The sequence below is a fragment of the Balaenoptera musculus genome, chromosome 14 (genome assembly GCF_009873245.2).
Source record: "Balaenoptera musculus isolate JJ_BM4_2016_0621 chromosome 14, mBalMus1.pri.v3, whole genome shotgun sequence".
NCBI classification, from domain to species: Eukaryota; Metazoa; Chordata; class Mammalia; order Artiodactyla; family Balaenopteridae; genus Balaenoptera; species Balaenoptera musculus.
Window position 1 is genome coordinate 8,067,199 of NC_045798.1, and position 9,601 is coordinate 8,076,799.

Consider the following 9,601-nt stretch of genomic DNA (forward strand, 5'->3'; position numbering starts at 1 on the left):
CCTAGGTAAACTACTTCACTCCTCTGAGCCTCAGTTTCCTCATCTGTGAGTTGGTTGGGTATTGATAGCAATCTATCTCATAGTGCTAACATTTTGCCAACAAATATTTATTGAATGCCTCCTTTGTACCATACACTGTCCTAGGTGCTGGAGGGGTAAAGTATTGAGCACTGAACTCAGTGCCTGTCTCATATTAAGGTCTCTATAAATTTTAGTAAAAATAATATTGATGATGACAATAATAGTAATACTAATAATTTATCAAATACTTACAATGCATCACACTGTTCTAAGGGCCCTATGTGTATGAATTCAACAACCTCATAAACGAGGATTATTATTACCCTCATTTGACAGCTGAGAAAACCATCTCAATAACCCACTTGCCCAACTAGCAAAATAAACAGCCCAAATTTGAACCCAGCTTAACCAAACGGTGACATTTAACATCTTAACATGTCCCCCCTAATATTTTGCACTGAAAAGGATACACCATCACCTATGTAGTAGTCAAACATGTTTGCCCTGAATCCAGTCATGAAAAACAAGCAGACAAACCCAAATTGAGGGACATTCTTCAGAACAACTGTCCTGAACCCTTCAAAAAGGTCATTATTGTGAAATATCCACACAGAAGCTAGGCAATCACCTAGATTAAGGACTAAAGAGACACAACAATTAAATGCAATATGTGATCCTTGATTGGATCCTGGTTCCCTTAAAAAAAAAAAAGAAAAAAAAAACAACTATAAAGAACATCCTTGAGACAATTGGGGAAATTTTAATATAGTACCAATGTTAAATTCCCTGATTTTGATACTTGTATTGGGTTATTTAAGACAATGTCCTTAGAAAATGCACCCTGTAGTATTTAGAGGCAGGAGAAGCAACTTACTTTCAAATGGTTCAGAAAAAAATCTATATATATGTATGTAGATAGATTTGTAGACAAGAGAATGAAAAGGTAAAAGTGACAAAGTGTAAATCATTGGTGACTCTGGGTGAAACATATAGGAACATTCTTTGTACTATCACTGCAACTTTTATGTAACTTTGAAATTATTTCAAAATAAAAAGTTGCTAAAATAACCTTTATACAGAAAAAAGTAAAACCGATTACATTAGGCCTCCTACATTTTGTTCAATTATCTCTTTCTTTTTTTTCCTAGCCGCACCATGGCTTGCGAGATCTCAGTTCCCCAGCCAGGAACTGAACCCCAGCCACAGCAGTGAAAGCTCCAAGTCCTAACCACTGAACCACCAGAACACCAGGGAACTCCTGCCTCAATTATCTCTTAAATAAACATTTCTAACATTGATGCAAGAAAAGAAAAAAGAGAGAGACACAATAACTAGCTGCAACACACAATCTTTGAATTTTAAAAATAAAAAACAGCAGCTATAAAAGACATTATTAGGGGACTTCCCTCGTGGTCCAGTGGCTAAGACTCCATGCTCCCAATGCAGGGGGCCCAGGTTCCATCCCTGGTCGGGGAACTAGATCCCACATGCATGCCACAACTAAGAAATCCCGCATGCCGTAACTAAGACCTGGTGCAGCCAAATAAATTAAAAAAAAAAAAAAAGACAATTGGTGAAATTTGAATATGGACTTCATATTATAGTGTATGGATATTAATTTTCCTTAGTAGGATAATGGTATTGTGATTATATTAGAAAATCTTATTCAAAGGAGATGAATGCTGGGCTTCCCTGGTGGCTTAGTGGTTGGGAGCCTGCCTGACGGTGCAAGCGACGCAGGTTCGAGCCCTGGTCTGGGAAGATCCCACATGCCTCGGAGCAACTAAGCCCGTGAGCCACAACTACTGAGCCTGCGCATCTAGAGCCTGTGCTCTGCAACAAGGGAAGCCACGACAATGAGAAGCCAGCCCATGCACCGCGATGAAGAGTATCCCCCGCTCGCCGCAACTAGAGAAAGCCCGCACACAGAAACGAAGACCCAACACAGCCAAAAATAAATAAATAAATTTATTTTTAAAAAAAGGAGATGAATGCTGAAGTGTTTAGAGGTTCAGTGTCATGATTTCTGAAACAAATTTGCAAGTTGTTCAGGAAAAAAAGCTATACACACACATATGTATGTATGTATAAAATGAGAGAGAGAAAAAGAGGCAAAATGTAACAATAGGTAAATCTCAGTGAGGGTATATAGTTGTTCATGGAAACTATCTTGCAACTATTCTGAGGTTTGAATTTTTTTTTTCCAAAAAAATTGTTTTCCTATACAGTCGGAAACCAGAGCTATTGTTTAAGTCACTATATGAAGTTGTTATTATTATAATGGACCTAGATCCTGTCCCTTCATATGCTTTCATAGCTCTCAAAGCCTTTCCATCACCTCCACCTCTGCTCTCATCCCACCACCCCAGATTTCCGAGGCCTCTCAATTTGTCTCAGCTTCCAGCTGCCACTTCCATCCATTCTCCACACAGCAGCCAGAATAACCTACCCAAGGAATAACATTGTCACTCCGCTGCTTAAAAGCTTTCAATGGCTTTCCAGCACCTTCTCTTATCCTTCAAGACCTTTCTGATCCCTGCTTGACTTTTGACCCCTACACCCGCCCCCAACACACACACACACACACACACACACACACACACACACACAAACATATCCAGCCACACTAAATTGCCAGCAGTTTCTGGCACATTTATCGCTCAGTCTCTCTCAGCACTGGGTCTTAGCACCTGCTCATCCCTTCTCTAGGACATCATCTCAGGCCAGTCTGGTTTCAGCTCCTCCTTTAAGATCCATCCAGCTCTGGACTTCCCTGGTGGCGCAGTGGTTAAGAATCCGCCTGACAATGCAGGGGATACAGGTTCGAGCCCTGGTCCAGGAAGATCCCACATGCCGCGGAGCAACTAAGCCAGCGAGCCACAACTACTGAAGCCCGAGCACCTAGAGCCCATGCTCCACAACAAGAGAAGCCACCGCAATGAGGAGACTGCGCACCGCAACGAAGAGTAGCCCCCACTCGCTGCAACTAGAGAAAGCCCGCGCACAGCAACAAAGACCCAAATAAATAAATAAATAAATAAATAAATAAATAAAAATAAAATAATAAGATCCATCCAGCTCAAATCACCTCTCCTGGGAATCATCCTCTAACCTGCTCCAAAGCTGGACTGTTTACTGCACTTCCCATCTGGTATCCTAAATGCATGTTTACCTGTGTGTCCCACGCACTGAGGACTCAGAGGATGTGAACTGCGGCTTAGCTTCAGATGTTTGACTGAGTGTTTAATCAAGGATTCTAACGGAACACACGGAGGGAATAATCTGCTCCTTCCCTATTCTGATTGTTCTGGTTCATCTTTTTTTTTTTTAATTTTTATTGGAGCATAGATGATTTACAATGTTGTGTTAGTTTCAGGTGTACAGCAAAGTGAATCAGTTATACATATACGTATATCCACTCCTTTTTTTTAGATTCTTTTCCCATATAGGCCATTACAGAGTATTGAGTACAGTTCCCTGTGCTATACAGTAGGTCCTTATTAGTTATCTATTTTATGTATAGTAGTGTGTATATGTCAATCCCAATCTCCCAATTTATCCCTCCCCACCTTATCCCCTGGGAACCATAAATTTGTTTTCTACATCTGTGACTCTACTTCTGTTTTATAAACAAGTTCATTTGTACCCTTTTTTTTTAGATTCCACATATAAGCAATATCATATGATATTTGTCTTTCTGTGTCTTCAGTGTACTTCACTCAGTATGGCAATCTCTAGGTCCATCCAAGTTGCCGCAAATGGTAATCTTTTGTTCTTTTTTATGGCTGAGTAGTAGTCCGTTGTATATATGTGCCCCATCTTCTTTATCCATTCCTCTGTCGATGGGCATTTAGGTGGCTTCCATGTCCTGGCTATTGTAAAGAGTGCTGCAATGAACATTGCGGTGCATGTGTTCTGGTTCATCTTACCTGCCGTGGCCACAGGCAGGCAACATAGCCTTTGTTTTACAAAGCTGCCAAGATGTAGGAGAACTTAAATTGTTTGCCTCTTCCAAACATCCATACCTTTCTCATTTTCATTTCAGAACAAGAAGGAGGCCAGGAGAAAGGGAATTGGGAAGTAGACCCGAGAGGTACCCACAAGACCTGGGCGGTCACAATCATACTCCCTGCCTCCAGGACCCTGCAGATCTTCCATATTTTCCCTCTGCCCTGGCCTACTGGGAGCCAGGCAAACTGGGAAGTCAATTACCCTCAGTACCTGCATCTATAAATCAAGGGGCTGGACTCCAAGGTCTTTTTTGGGGGGGGGCCACATCCCGAAGCTTGATCTTAGTTCCCTGACCAGGGATCGAACCCGGGCCCAAGGCAGTGAAAGCGCGGAGTCCTAACCACTGGACCACCAGGGAATTCCCTCCAGGGTCTTAACTGGTGTCACGTTTGTGTGAGTTGGCTCACTGAGAGTTTTAAGAATTTTAGTTGCTGAGTCAGTTCAGGGCCCCATCATGAAATAGCGGGCATACTCAGAAGGGTATTTAAGGTATGTTTAATGAAAAGGTTAGAGTCACCAGCAAGTTTAAGGGAGCAAATAAGGGATAATGAAACTGGCTAGGACTGGCAACAGTGGGGTGGGCTATCACTCCCAGATCTGAAGGGGCAAGGGGAGGGAGCAGTTTGGGATCCCAGATAGGGCCGTAGCCACCCATAGGAGTGTGGTCTTCAGTAGAGGAACACAGCTGATGTTAAAAAAAAATCTGGGGACTTCCCTGGTGGTCCAGTGGCTAAGACTCCATGCTCCCAATACAGGGGGCCCGGGTTCAATCCCTGGTCAGGGAACTATATTCCAAATGCCGCAACTAAAGATCCCACATGCCGCATCTAAGACCCGGAGCAGCCAAATGAATAAATAAATAAGTATTTTTTAAAAAACATCTGGCAGAGGGGGCTCCCCCACCCCCCATCCCCCCACTGCCGGTCTCCTCTCATTTGCTGGAGCCTCTGGTTGCCAGAGAGCAAAGGGGCTTAGGGTGTAGAATAAGACAGAGAGGGAAGAGCCTTGGAGGGGCACAAAGAATATCCAGCACAGGTGCCAATACTTAAACATTTGGGAAAGTAAGATGCAGAGAGCCACAAAGTGCATGATACTGTTTTCATACAACAAAGTCATTTCCCCCTTACATGTGCCTGTAATATGCTTGTATATGATTGCCTAAGCATGAAGCAAGGTAGGGGATTATACATGTGAGATCGTTAATATTTAGTACCTGGGCAGAGTAGAAAGGGCAGGAGAGAAAGCAATTTAGAAAATAAGATATTTGCTAATATGAATTCAGAGTAATTTAACACAGGAATAATTGTTTAGGAGCACAAAACTGTAACTTCAAGTGAGATAGATCATTGTAGATGCTGTGTCTAATGGCAAGATTTTGGCAACAACCTAAACATTTGGTTCTAGAGGTTGGTTAAAATCATCACGACACGGCCTTTCAAAGAAAGACACGCACACTTATGATCAACATAGGTATTTATTAGCATGAACAGTGTTTACAAAGTATACAGAAAATGTAACAGAAAAGTATCATATGTTTATACATTTTTTAGAAGGCGGTCTGGGTGGATATGCCCAAATTGTCCATGGTGGTTTTCTGTGGTTGAAGGATTATGAATGGGTTAGTTTTCTTTACTTTCTTTTTCCTTTTTTCTCTCTCTTTTTTTTCACTTTTAATTATGTGTATTTTTTTCTATATCAACTTGCATTAATTCTGTTACAAAATATAAAATAAAATATATATCTGAGCTGGTTAAACAGGTGTGGTCAGTTTGTGAAAATTCAGAAAGCCATATACTTTTTGCATTTTTCTATGTGTATTATTAACCTTTGATAAAAATTCTTTCTATCAATATCAAATAACACAGTCATAAAAAATGTTAGAATACAATTTTTTTTATTGAGATGAAAGCCACATGACATAAAATTAACCATTTTTAAGTGAACAATTCATTTCGTACATTCACAACGTCATGTAACCACCACCTCTATCTAGCTCCAAAACATTCTCACCACCCCAAACGGAAAACCCCATGCCCGTTAGCAGTGACTCCCCAGTCCTCCCTCCTCCCAGCCCCTGACCCACCAATCTGCATTCTGTCTCTATGGATTTACCTATTCTGGTTATTTCCTATTAATGGAATTAAAACAAATTTTTTTTTTTGGCCACACCGCGCGGCTTGTGGGATCTTAGTTCCCCAACCAAGGACTGAACCCAGGCCCTTGGTAGTGAGAGTGCGGTGTCCTAACCACTGGACGGCCAGGGAATTCCCAAAATCAGAATAATTTTTAAATCAATGGATTTCACATAAAAATTCAAATTTCCAGCTTCTCTTGAACAAAATCTGGCCAAACTAGCCCACATCCCCACAGGGGATAACTGGCTGAAGCTCAGTAATCATCACCCTTGTTGACAAGGCGTGAGCATACGACTCCACAATTCCACCCAGCTCTTCTCTCTTCTGCGTCACTCTCCTGGCTTCTGGGGCATTTGGGTTTCAAGTCCCAGGACTAATGACTACTCAGACAGAACCCCCCCCTTTTTTTTAAAATAAATTTATTTATTTATTTTTGGCTGCATTGGTTCTTCGTTGCTGCACGCGGGCTTTTTTTTTTTTTTTTTGAATTTTATTTATTTTTTTATACAGTAGGTTCTCATCAGTTATCTATTTTATACATATTTGTGTATATATGTCAATCCCAGTCTCCCAATTCATCCCACCACCACCCCCGCCGCTTTCCCCCCTTGGTGTCCATACGTTTGTTCTCTACATCTGTGTCTCTATTTCTGCCCTGCAAACCGGTTCACCTGTACCATTTTTCTAGGTTCCACATATATGCATTAATATACGATATTTGTTTTTCTCTTTCTGACTTACTTCACTCTGTACGACAGTCTCTAGATCCATCCACATCTCTACAAATGACCCAATTTTGTTCCTTTTTATGGCTGAGTAATATTCCATTGTATATATGTACCATAGTACCATATCTTCTTTTTTTTTTTAATTATTTATTTATTTATTTATTTATTTTATGGCTGTGTTGGGTCTTTGTTTCTGTGCGAGGGCTTTCTCTAGTTGTGGCAAGTGGAGGCCACTCTTCATCGCGGTGCGCGGGCTTCTCACTATCACGGCCTCTCTTGTTGCGGAGCACAGGCTCCAGACGCGCAGGCTCAGTAATTGTGGCTCAGGGGCCTAGTTGCTCCGCGGCACGTGGGATCTTCCCAGACCAGGGCTCGAACCCGTGTGCCCTGCATTGGCAGGCAGATTCTCAACCACTGCGCCACCAGGGAAGCCCGTACCATATCTTCTTTATCCATTTGTCTGTCGATGTACATTTAGGTTGTTTGTGGGCTTTCTTTAGTTGTGGTGAGCGGGGGCTACTCTTTGTTGTTGTGCGTGGGCTTCTCATTGCGGTGGCTTCTCTTGTTCCGGAGCTCGGGCTCTAGGCATGGTGGCTTCAGTAGTTGTGGCAGGCAGGCTCAGTAGTTGTGGCGCACGGGCTTAGTTGCTCCATGGCATGTGGGATCTTCCCAGACCAAGGCTTAAACCCGTGTCCCCTGCATTGGGAGGCATATTCTTAACCACCATGCCACCAGGGAAGCCCTCAGACCCCTTTCATCTGTAAAAATCTTGAAGATCTCCAGACGCAGGGAGACACACCAGAAAAAAATGAGAAACTTGGACTGGGAGTAGAGGGAATGAATCCCAACTCTACCACTTATAGTATAAGCCACTTAGCTTCTCCAAGCCTCAGTTTCCTTAACTGTAAAATGGGTATAATAATAACACCTACTTCACAGGGCTGTTATATTAAATGCAAAGCATTGGACACATAGTCACTCCTATCCCTGTAGGTACTGAAGACTCATAAGAGCGCTCCCTAATATTCAGAAATGGAAAAAGGGAGTTCAGAGAGGTTAAGCAATATGTTGAAGGCAACACAGCAAATTGGAGGCCAAAGCTAACTTCCCTATTGCCCTTGTGAAGAATGAAAGTCAGTGTTCCGAACTGAAGGGTGTCAGATGTTCAAAAGTTTAGGGACTTTGGATGGTGGGGACTCAGGTTCAGTTCGAAAGGGATCAATGGCTGATCTTGAGTAACCTCACCCTGGGCTTATGCAAATAATGGAGCAACTGACGAGATAGTTGTTTGGCCAGAGAGGAAAGAGAAAACCCTTTGATGTGCCCTGGGCCCTGATGTCATAGCAGTTGCTCCTCCTCCAGGGCCACTGATGTCCTCTGCCCTTTCCCCAGTCATGGGGGCCTCCTGCCCCCTAAACCTCAGGCAACCAGAGCAGAGCAGTTCCTACAGGCTCAGGAGAGCCCACTGCGAATTCTTCAAGAAGTTTGCGAAAAAATTTTTTTAAATACCAGATTACTTAAAATTAAATTATGTATATTAAAAATTACATTAAAAAGCAGAAAAAAATTTAATATAAACTTACAACTAAATAAACTATCATGAAAACAAAGGTAATAAATGCTCAAATCTCATCATTTCCTAATTATTTCACTACATTTTAGTAATACCTAGGCTTTTGTCTATTTTTCTGTGTGATAAGTTACTACTTATACTGTTCTCAACTCCAAGTTCAAACTAGCTTACATTGGTAGTTTGAAACTGGCCATAGGGGTACTTATACCACAGAATTCAGCAACTGCTACAGACTAATGCTTAATTGTTTTATTGATTGTCTAGGGCAGGGGTGAGCAAACTATTGGCTCTCTGTCCAAATACGAACGCTTGTCTGTTTTTTTTGGTTTTTTGCTCACAGCCTGTTTTTTGTTTAATTAATTAATTTATTTATTTTTAATTTACTTTTGGCTGCATTGGGTCTTCATTGCTGCGTGCAGGCTTTCTCTAGCTGCGGCGAGCGGGGGCGAGTCTTCGTTGCAGTGCGCGGGCTTTTCATTGCGGTGGTTCCTCTTTGTTGCGGAGCACGGGCTCTAGGCATATGGGCTTCAGTAGTTGTGGCACTTGGGCTTCAGTAGTTGTGGCTCGCGGGCTCTATAGCGCAGGCTCAGTAGTTGTGGCGCACGGGCTTAGTTGCTCAGCGGCATGTGGGATCTTCCCGGACCAGAGCTCGAGCCTGTGTCCCCTGAATCGGCAGGCAGATTCTTAACCACTGCGCCACCAGGGAAGCCCCTCACAGAATGTTTTTGCAAATAGTTTTTGTAAATAAAGTTTTATTCGCACACAACCATGCCAATTCATTTACATACTGCCTCTGGCTGCTTTCATGCTACAATTGTAGAGCTGAGTAGTTTCAGCAGAGGCTATATGGCCCTCAAAGCCTGAAATATTTATTTTCTAGTTCTTTATGGAAAATGCTGGCCAGGACCTGCTTTAGACTTTAAAAATGATAAAGTCCAGATCAGAGCCTTCACATAGTTTTCCCCAGTGGATGTTAAGCTCCTTGAGACCTGGAAAAACGGGATTGGTTTTATGTTTGGACAGCAGCCCACATAGTGATATAAACGTGGTCTGGATCCAAGTTCTTGTTCAGCACTTTCTAATCACAGTGGACAATTTATTATTTTTTAAAAAATTATTCATTTATTTATTTT